This window comes from Mirounga angustirostris, unplaced genomic scaffold (assembly GCF_029215605.1).
Source record: "Mirounga angustirostris isolate CCGP_5_RB_7025 unplaced genomic scaffold, mMirAng1.0.hap1 SCAF_1, whole genome shotgun sequence".
Classification (NCBI taxonomy): domain Eukaryota; kingdom Metazoa; phylum Chordata; class Mammalia; order Carnivora; family Phocidae; genus Mirounga; species Mirounga angustirostris.
This window is the reverse complement of record NW_026991709.1, coordinates 129,056,105-129,065,701: the sequence shown is the minus strand read 5'-3', so window position 1 is coordinate 129,065,701 and position 9,597 is coordinate 129,056,105. Positions and strand designations below refer to the sequence as shown.

At 39.2% G+C, this 9,597-nt stretch overlaps 1 non-coding gene across 1 annotated transcript; it reads right to left on the bottom strand.

Annotated features, from left to right (window-relative positions):
- Positions 1-1,386: 1,386 nt before the first annotated feature.
- LOC123834975 (U6 spliceosomal RNA) lies at positions 1,387-1,493 on the bottom strand. Its single transcript, XR_006788549.1, has one exon. It is a non-coding gene; the product is annotated as a U6 spliceosomal RNA (small nuclear RNA).
- Positions 1,494-9,597: the final 8,104 nt, after the last annotated feature.

Sequence of the window (9,597 nt, the reverse complement as noted above, 5' to 3'; positions counted from 1 at the left end):
CAGGAAACCTTGTCTTTCTGGCCAGGAACCAAAAAAAGTGGGTTTTTTTCTGTGGGCCAGATAGAATGGGGAGAATCTCAGAGCCCAGGCGAGGTCTGTTTTTTGTAATCCCTTGGGTAGCTGCTTAGAAAAAGAAATTCAGCCAAAGCCAACTGATGAGTTAGAATGAAATGCTAAATATATTCAAAGAATCAAAGAGAAGGCAAGAAAGTGGAAATATTTAAAAAATAAAGAAGAAAAATTAGACCAAGAAAAACTGATAATACAATGGGAGCCTAAATCCAAATTAATTGTTATATTAAATGTTAATGTATAATCACTCTAATTATAAGACAGATATAAACAGAGTGGATAAAAAGCAAGACACTATAATTCTTCCTGAAGATGCACACTCTGAATATAAAGACACATACAGATTAAAAGAAAAAGACACGACATGCAAACTGTATGCACAAGAAGAATGAAATCATTATTCTAAATATTACATAGAATAGACTTCAAGACAAGAATGTTACCAGAAACAAAAGGGATATTTCATAATGATAAGAGGAACAGTTCATCAGAAAGACACAACAATTATAAGTATGTATGTCTTTAACAACAGAATCTCAAAATACATGTAGCAAACATTGACAGAATGAAAGGAAGAAATAGATAATTCCACAATTACAGTATTTTACAAATAACACCCCTCTTCCAGGATTTGATAGAACAACTGGACAAAAAAATTCAGGAGAGCCCCAGAATATCTGAACAACACTGTTGACCCCTTGGATGTGATTGATGTTTATAGAACACTACATCCAAAACTGTAGACTACGCATTCTTTACATATGCACATGGTGTATTCATGATGACAGATCACATGCTGGGCCACAAAACAAGTCTCAATAAATTTAACAGGACTTACATCATGCAGAGTGTATTATTTGACCACAATAGAATTAAAGTGAAATTAATAACTAGAGGGTGTTATGCTAAACAAAATAAGTCAATCAGAGAAAGACAATTATCATATGATCTCACTGATAAGAGGAATTTGCGAAACAAGACAGCGGATCATAGGGGAAGGGAAGGAAAAATGAAACAAGGTGAAACCAGAGAGGGAGACAAATAAGAGACTCTTAATCTCAGGAAACAAACTGAGGGTTGCTGGAGTGGAGGGGGGTGGGAGGGATGGGGTGGCTGCGTGATGGACTTTGCAGAGGGTATGTGCTATGGTGAGTGCTGTGAATTGTGTAAGACTGATGAATCACAGACCTGTACCCCTGAAACAAATAATACATTATCTGTTAATAAAAAATTTAACAGAATAATAAAAAGAGATCCAGAAAAACCATGAATACCTGGAAATTAAACAGCATATTTCTTCTTCTTTTTTTTTTTTTTAACATGTAATGCTTCATGAATTTGTGTGTCATCCTTGTGCAGGGGCCAAGTTAATCTTCTTGGTGTTTTTCCAATTTTAGTATATGTGCTGCCGAAGTGAGCACATGAAATACCTTATTTCTAAATGATTCATGGGCCAAAGACAAAATCACAAAGGAAATTAGAAAATATTTTGAACTGAATGACAATGAATACAACATGCCAAAGCTTATAAGAAGCAGAGAAAGCAGTCTTGAGAAGGAATCTATAGATTTATATACTTATATTAGGAAAGAAGAAAGATTTAAAATCAAGGACTAAGATCCCACTTTAAGAAACTAGGAAAAGAAGAGCAGAGTAAGAATAAAACTAGTAGAAGGAAGGAAATTATAAAGAGAAGAGAGTAAGTCATTGAAAGAGAACAGACAATAGAGAAAATTAACAAATCTGAAAGCTGGTCCTTTGAAGAGATCCACAAAATTGCCGAACTTATAATGAGACTGATGAAAAAAAGGGAGAGAACACAAATCACTATTAGCAGGGATGAGGAGGAATTATCAGCTACAGATCCTTCAAAAATTAAAAGGATAATAAGAAAATATTATGAGCTTTTTTTTTTTCCAACATGTTAAAAAAACTTAAGACAAAATGGAGAAATTTCTTGGAAAATACAACTTACCAAAAATGACAAAAGAAAAAACAGAAAATCACAATAACCCTATTATATGTATTAAAGATCAAATTTATTATCAAAAACTATCTCACTGAGACAAATCTAGGTCCCAATGATTTCAATGGTGAAGTCTATGAAAAATTTCATGAAAAAAAACCTTACCTTATACAAATTTTTTCAGAAAATAGAAGTGATCACTGCACAACTTATTCTAAGATGCTAGAATTATTTTTATATCAAAACATTCAAAGAAATTACAAGAAAACTACAGATCATTATCTCTCATAATTATAGATATAAAAATCATTAACAAAATATTAGCTAATGGGCAAAGGGGATCAAAAAGTACAACTTCCAGGAATAAAATAAATAAGTCATGGGGACATAATCTACAGCATGGTGACTGTAGTTAATAATACCGTCTTGCATATTTGGAAGTTGCTATGAGAGATCTTAAAAGTTCTCATCACGGGGGGCAGAGCAAGATGGCAGAGGAGTAGGAGACCTGGATTTCGTCTCCTCTCAGGAATTCAGCTGGATAGGGATCAAACCATTCTGAACACCTACGAACTCAACAGGAGATCAAAGAAAAGAACAGCAACAACTCTCTGAACAGAAAAGCGACTACTTTCTGGAAGGTAGGACGTTCGGAGAAGTGAATCCGAGGCGATATTTGGGAGGATAGACGCAGGGGAGGGGGCCTCTGTTGGCCGCTTCTGGCAACTGATAGAACCACGGAGCACAAAATTGGAACTTTTAAAAGTCTGCTCCGCCGAGGGACGTCACTCTGGTGGCTAAGCGGGGGGTGGAACCCTCCGGGACAGTGTGGTCTCAGGACCCTCGGGGTCACAGAAAGACCGGGGGTGCCTGAGTGTGGCCGAGCTCCCAGATAACGGAGCCGGGAAGCCGGCTGCAGAGGCGGAGCCCAGGCGCGGGCTCTCAGCTCGGGGTGGCCATAAACCGGGATCCGCGGCACAGTCGGGCCACTGCTCCTCCAGGAGGGACCCAATAAGCGGCGGATCCAGGGAGACTCACCTTCCTCCCCGGGGAGGAGCCGCGCGGGAGTGCACCGCAGGGATCTGCTGGGTTTGGAGACTCCACCCGGGGTCGGGTGCCAGAGATAGAAACACACGGTCACAGGCCGGGCGAGCACGGAGTGCGGCCGGAGACCGGGGAGATGGGAGTGACTGACGGCTTTTCTCTGGGGGCTCACTGAGGAGCGGGGCCCCGAGTTCTCAGCTCCTCCGGGGCGGAGAGTGGGAGGCCGCCATTTTCACTCTCCGCCTCCAAAGCTGTACGGAAAGCTCGCAGGGAACAAAAGCCCCGGAGAGCAAACCCAAGCAGATTACTTAGCCCCGACTGGGCAAGGGCGGGGCAATTCCGCCTCCGGCAAAGACATTTGGGAACCATGGCAACAGGCCCCTCCCCAGAAGATCAGCAAGAACTGCCAGCCAAGACCAAGTTTACTGATCAATAAGAGCGGCAGAACTCTAGCGCTAGGGGAATAATGCACATAGAATCCATGGCTTTTTTACCATGATTCCTTAGTTATTCAAAGTTAATTTTTTTTAAACTACCCTTTTTTTTTTAATTTTTCTTTTTCCCTTTTTCAACCAACATCTTATCAATCCCTTTTTTAAAAAAACATTTTTATTTTTCATTGTTAGAGTCATATTCTATCCCTTCATAGTAGTTACCCTTATCTTTGGCATATACATATAAGTTGTTCTCTCATTAAAATTTTGAGATAATTTCTTCTAACAGATCAAAATATACCCTAAATCTCTAGTGTATGGTTTTGTTCTACTCTCCTGCCTGATCACATTCTCTCCCTTTTTTTTCCTTTTTTCTTAAAAATCCTCTTCTTTCTTTTTTCAAACATCTTATCAACTCCTTTTATAAAATTTTTTATAATTTTCATCTTTACAGTCATATTCCACCCCTTCATCATATCAACCCTTATTTTTGTACATATATAAGTTTTTCTTTCTTTAAAATTGTGGGAGGCACTTTCTTCTAACAGACCAAAATACACCCAAAATCTAGTGTGTGGCACTAATCTATGCACCAGACTGATCATATTTGATCATATTCTGGTTTTTTTTGTTTTGTTCTGTTTTTGTTTGTTTTTATCTTTTTCTTTTTTTTTCTTTTTCTTTTTTCTTTCTTTCCCTTTCTTTCCCCCTGCCATCAGGTCTTTTCTGATTTGTTTAGAGTATATTTTCTGGGCACGTTGTTACCCTGTTAGCATTTTGTTCTCTCATTAATCTATTCTCCTCTGGACAAAATGACAAGATGGGAAAAATCACCTCAACAAAAAGAACAAGAGGTAGTACCGACTGCCAGGGACCTACTCAATACAGACATTAGTATGATGTCAGATCTAGAGTTCAGAATCATCACTTTAAAGATACTAGCTGGGCTTGAAAAAAAGCATGGAAGTTATTAGAGAAACGCTTTCTGGAGAAATAAAAGAACTAAAGTCTAACCAAGTCAAAATCAAAAAGGCTATTAATGAGGTGCAATCAAAAATGGGGGCGCTTGGGGCACCTGAGTGGCTCAGTCGTTAAGCATTCGCCTTCGGCTCAGGTCATGCTCCCAGGGTCCTGGGATCGAGCCCCGCATTGGGCTCCCTGCTCAGCCAGAAGCCTGCTTCTCCCTCTCCCAATCCCCCTGCTTGTGTTCCCTCTGTCGCTGTCTCTCTCTCTGTCAAATAAATAAATAAAATCTTTAAAAAAAAAATGGGGGCGCTAACTACTAGGATAAATGAGGCAGAAGAGAGAATCAGTGATACAGAAGACCAAATGAGGAAAATAAAGAAGCTGAGAAAAAGAGAGATAAACAACTACTGGATCACGAGGGCAGAATTCGAGAGATAAGTGATACCATAAGACGAAACAACATTAGAATAATTGGGATCCCAGAAGAAGAAGAGAGAGAGAGAGGAGCAGAAGGTATATTGGAGCAAATTATAGCAGAGAACTTCCCTAATTTGGGGAAGGAAACAGGCTTCAAAATCCAGGAGGCACAGAGACCCCTCTCAAAATCAATAAAAATAGGTCAACACCCCGACATCTAATAGTAAAACTTAGGAGTCAGAGACAAAGAGAAAATCCTGAAAGCAGCTTGGGAGAAGAGATCTGTAACCTACAATGGTAGAAACTTTAGATTGGCAACAGACCTATCCACAGAGACCTGGCAGGCCAGAAAGGACTGGCATGATATATTCAGAGAACTAAAGGAGAAAAATATGCAGCCAAGAATGCTATATTCAGCTAGGCTGTCATTGAAAATAGAAGGAGAGATAAAAAGCTTCCAGGACAAACAAAAACTAAAGGAATTTGCAAACACAAAACCAGCCCTACAAGAAATATTGAAAGGGGTCCTCTAAGCAAAGAGAGAGCCTAAAAGCAACATAGACCAGAAAGGAACACAGACAATATACAGTAACAGTCACCTTAAAGGCAATACAATGGCACTAAATTCCTATCTTTCAATAGTTTCCTCCTAAGAGGAAAGTATATAGCAATACAAGCCTTTCTCAAGAAACAAGAAAGGTCTCAAATACACAACTTAACCTACACCAAAGGAGCTGGAGAAAGAACAGCAAATAAAGCCTAAACCCAGCAGGAGAAGAGAAATAATAAAGATCAGAGCAGAAATGAAATAGAAACCAAAAGAACAGTAGAACAGATCAATGAAACTAGGAGCTGGTTCTTTGAAAGAATTAACAAGATTGATAAACTCCTGGCCAGACTTATCAAAAAGAAAAGAGAAATGACCCAAATCAACAAAATCATGAATGAAAAAGGAGAGATCACAACCAACACCAAAGAAATACAAATAATTATAAGAACATATTATGAGCAATTCTTTGCCAGCAAATCAGATAATCTGGAAGAAATGGATGCATTCCTAGAGATGTATCAACTACCAAAACTGAACCAGGAAGAAATAGAAAACCTGAACAGACCTATAACCACTAAGAAAATTGAAGCAGTCATCAAAAATCTCCCAATAAACAAAAGACCAGGGCCAGATGGCTTCCAGGGGAATTCTACCAAACATTTAAAGAAGAATTAATACCCATTCTTCTGAAACTGTGCCAAAAAATAAAAATAGAAGGAAAACTTCCAAACTCGTTTTATGAGGCCACCATTACCTTGATCCCCAAACCAGACAAAGACCCCATCAAAAAGGAGAATTACAGACCAATATCCTTGATGAACATGGTTGCAAAAATTCTCACCAAAATACTAGCCAATAGATCCAACAGTACATTAAAAGAATTATTCACCACGACCAAGTGGGATTTATCCCTGGGCTGCAAAGTTGGTTCAACATCCGCAAATCAATCAACTTAATACAATACTTTAACAAAAGAAAGAACAAGAATCATATGATCCTCTCAATAGATGCAGAAAAAGCATTTGACAAAGTACAGCATCCTTTCTTGATCAAAACTCTTCAGAGTATAGGCATAGAGGGGACATACCTCAATATCATAAAAGCCATCTATGAAAAACCCACAGCAAATATCATTCTCAATGGGGAAAAACTGAGAGCTTTCCCCCTAAGGTCAGGAACACAGCAGGGATGTCCACTCTCACCACTGCTATTCAACATAGTATTAGAAGTCCTAGCCACAGCAATCAGACAACAAAAAGAAATAAAAGGCATCCAAATTGGCAAAGAAGAAGTCAAACTCTCACTCTTTGCAGATGATAGGATACTTTATGTGGAAAACCCAAAAGACTCCACCCCGAAACTGCTAGAACTCATACAGGAATTCAGCAAGGTGGCAGGATATAAAATCAATGCACAGAAATCAGTGGCATTCCTATACACCAACAACAAGACAGAAGAAAGAGAAATTAAGGAGTCGATCCCATTTATAATTGCACGCAAAACCATAGGATACCTAGGAAGAAATCTAACCAAAGAGGCAAAGGATCTGTACTCAGAAAACTATAAAATACTCATGAAAGAAATTGAGGAAGACACAAAGAAATGGAAAAACGTTCCATGCTCATGGATTGGAAGAACAAATATTGTGAAGATGTCAATGCTACCTAGAGCAATCTACACATTCAATGCAACCCCATCAAAATACCATCCACTTTTTTCAGAGAAATGGAACAAATAAACCTAAAATTTGTATGGAACCAGAAAAGACCCTGAATAGCCAGAGGAATGTTGAAAAAGACAAGCAAAGCTGGCAGCATCACAATTCCAGATTTCCAGCTCCATTACAAAGCTGTCTTCATCAAGACAGTATAGTACTGGCACAAAAACAGATACATAGATCAATGGAACAGAATAGGGAGCCCAGAAATGGACCCTCAACTTTATGGTCAACTAATCTTCGACAAAGCAGGAAAGAATGTCCAATGGAAAAAAGACAGTCTCTTCAACAAATGGTGTTGGGAAAATTGGATAGCCACATGCAGAAGAATGAAACTGGACCATTTCCTTACACCACACACAAAAATAGACTCCAAATGGTTGAAAGACCTCAATGTGAGACAAGAGTCCATCAAAATCCTAAAGGAGAACACAGGCAGCAACCTCTTCGACCTCAGCCACAGCAACTTCTTCCTAGAAACATCACCAAAGGCAAGGGAAGCAAGGGCAAAAATGAATTATTGGGACTTCATCAAGATAAAAGGCTTTTGCACAGCAAAAGAAACCGTCAACAAAACCAAAAGACAACTGACAGAATGGGAGAAGATATTTGCAAATGACATATCAGGTAAAGGGCTAGTATCCAAAATCTATAAGGAACTTATCAAACTCAATACCCATAGAACCAATGATCCAATCAAGAAATGGGCAGAAGACATGAACAGACATTTTTCCAAAGAAGACATCCAAATGGCCAACAGACATATGAAAAAGTGCTCAACATCGCTCGGCATCAGGGAAATCCAAATCAAAACCACAATGAGATACCACCTCACACCAGTCCGAATGGCTAAAGTTAACAAGTCAGGAAACGACAGATGCTGGCGGGGATGTGGAGAAAGGTGAACCCTCCTACACTCCTGGTGGGAATGAAAGCTCGTGCAACCACTCTGGAAAACAGTATGGAGGTTCCACAAAAAGTTGAAAATAGAGCTACCATACAATCCAGCAATTGCACTACTGGGTATTTACCCCAAAGATACAAATGTAGGGATCTGAAGGGGTATGTGCACCCTGATGTTTATAGCAGCAATGTCCACAATAGCTAAACTGTGGAAAGAGACAAGATGTCCATCAACAGATGAATGGATAAAGAAGATATGGTGTGTATATATATACAATGGAATATTATGCAGCCATCAAAAGGAATGAGATCTTGCCATTTGCAACGACGTGGATGGAACTGGAGGGTGTTATGCTGAGCGAAATAAGTCAGAGAAAGACATGTATCCTATCACCTCACTGATATGAGGAATTCTTAATCTCAGGAAACAAACTGAGGGTTGCTGGAGTGGGGGGTGGGGTGGGAAGGATGGGGTGGCTGGGTGATAGACACTGGGGAGGGTATGTGCTATGGTGAGTGCTGTGAATTGTGCAAGACTGTTAAATCACAGATCTGTACCTGTGAAACAACTAATGCAATATATGTTAAGAAAAAAAAAGAGAAGATAGCAGGAGGGGAAGAATGAAGCGGGGGGGGGAAACGGAGGGGGAGACGAACCATGAGAGACGATGGACTCTGAAAAACAAACTGAGGGTTCTAGTGGGGAGGGGGGTGGGAGGATGGGTTAGCCTGGTGATGGGTATTAAAGAGGGCACGTTCTTCATGGAGCACTGGGTGTTACGCACAAACAATGAATCATGGAACACTACATCAAAAACTAATGATGTAATGTATGATGATTAACATAACAATAAAAAATTTTTAAAAAGTTCTCATCACAAGAAAAATAATTTTTTTGCGACTATGTATGTGCTTATTGTGGTGATCATTTTGTAATATGGTATCATTATATGGTATACATGAAACAAATATAATCTCCTATGTCAATTATACTTTAGTAAAAAATAAAAAGCAAATGGAATCCAACAAGAAGGAAGATATATCATGACTAATTAGAGTTTATCCTAGGGATGTAAGGTTGATTTAACATTTGCAATGAATCAATGTAAATCACTATATTAACAGAATACACTAAAGAATCATCTGATCATTTTAACAGATGATGAAGAAGCATTTGACAAAATTCAACATCCCTTTTTTTTTAAAGATTTTATTTTTTATTTATTTCACAGAGAGTGAGAGAGCACAAGGGAGTGTGGCAGAGAGAGAGGGAGAGGGAGAAACAGACTCCCCACTGAGCAGGGAGCCCCATGTTGGGCTGGGTCCCAGGACTCTGGGATCATGACCTGAACTGAAGGCAGACACTTAACCAAGTGAGCCATCCAGGTGCCCCAAATTCAACATTCTTTAATGATACAAACTTTCAGTGAACTAGAAATAGTAGGGAACTTCCTCAAATTGATAAAGGGCATTTACAAGAAACCTATAGCTGATATGCCTAATAAAGGTCTGACTTGTTGCCTGCTGA